A 1,773-nucleotide genomic window follows, 5' to 3' on the forward strand; every position below is an offset into this window, starting at 1 on the left:
GTTATGGATATTGTAAAAATTCAAGAAACTAATTTAGATTATAAAGTCTAAATTGATATTGTTAAAACTTTATCGTGAACATAATTTGAATTGTGAATATCATTCCAAGGAATCTATGTATTCAAGGAGCAAGAGGCGAGGGATCAATGCCCTTAATGGAGAACCGTGGTTCCTTAACAACTTGATGCTTCTCTTGATGGAATACAACGGAATCCGGGATCTGGCAAAGGTGTTGTTGAATCCCATGTAGGTTTGGGTGGCGATGAAGGGGCTGCGCATAGTTATACACCAATGTTCATGCACTCACCTGACTTGGAACGGTTTGTGAGGCATGATACATGATTTGCAAAGAAAGAATATTGTTCAACAAATGCGGATTGTATGTCACTGCATCTAGGCTCAACGTTCGTACTCTTTATGTGTCAATGGGCGTGGAACTTGAGTTCAAGTATGAGAAATATCACGGTATGTGCCAAGACTGTATGTGGTTTTTTCTGGCATGTAACAAGTGGGTGTGATGGCGTGTTGATGCGACATTGGGAAGCACTTCCCTTACATGTGCAACGACGATAATGCCAGTGAATAGGGTCAAAGTTGAGTCGTTGCGCAGAAATGATGCGGAGCCGACGGTCAAAGTGGGTATTGGTCAGTCGAAAGGTGGGACGCCAGCTGGGTCGGCGATGGATCTATGGGTGGGTTCTGAAACCCCAATTTTCGCAACAGAAACCACGATTTTCTTAGCGGAAACCTCTAATTTGAAATGTGGGTTATCAATTGGGCCGGGTTATGGACTTGATGAGGTGGGCATAGGTGGCAGGCGTATGGGCTTAGAGAGGATTGAAGATGGGCCTTCTAATGTTGGGTTGGTAGTTGAGGCATGTGATGCTCCTCTTACAAATGGGTTTGATGCAGTAGATAACCAAAAATATTGAGGGTTTATGAATGGCGCCATGGAGCGGTGCATAGAGAAGTGGCTGAAATACCTCATGAATTTCATCTTGATGAGCTTGTGGGTCCCGGAGACTATTGGTAAGACTCCAAAGAAGAGAGGTCATCCTAAGGGTAGACGGAACATGACCAAGTCCCAAGATGAAGAGATGAAGAGCGAGAAGACCAACCTGATGTCGAGGTTGTTAGAAGCAAATGAGGCTCCGACAAGCATTAGTTTCGACTCATGGGGAAGGAAAAGTGTTTGTTTACAGGTTAACAACGTGAGACACTCTGAACGCGAGCTTTGAGTTTCTATAAGCTTTGCTAAAATGCTCTAGTTGATGTTTGTAACAAAATTGCATGCTTAGCAAATGTCTTAGAATGGCAAGATTACTCTTGCTTAGTTTAGGCTTGTTGTTCGGTGAGCGATTCTTTTGATTTTAGTGAGTTTAGTTATGGCTTAGATAGATTATCTGGTTTGTCCTAGTGTTTCTTATGCAAGTTATATTAGACTTTGGCTTGTTTCCATGAGTTGATGCTTAATAAAATCGACCATTTTAAAAAACGGTTAGTGACCAATAGCCATAATTTTAAGAAATTTATTCTCATCAATGCAAATAGAGCCTCTACTGCCTCTTAATACATCCCCAACTGTCGCATGTTGCTCCCCAATAGACCTCACACCGCCCCCAATCAAACCCTTTATTGCCCTTCAATAGACCATATACCGCCCCCCAATAGTCTATTGCAGCATGTGGGGTGAGTTCGGTCTTTCAGGTTCGATCTGGATCTAGAGAGAGAGAGAGAGAGAGAGAGAGAGAGAGAGAGAGAGAGAGAGAGAGA

The sequence above is a fragment of the Fragaria vesca genome, linkage group LG6 (assembly GCF_000184155.1).
Source record: "Fragaria vesca subsp. vesca linkage group LG6, FraVesHawaii_1.0, whole genome shotgun sequence".
NCBI classification, from domain to species: Eukaryota; Viridiplantae; Streptophyta; class Magnoliopsida; order Rosales; family Rosaceae; genus Fragaria; species Fragaria vesca.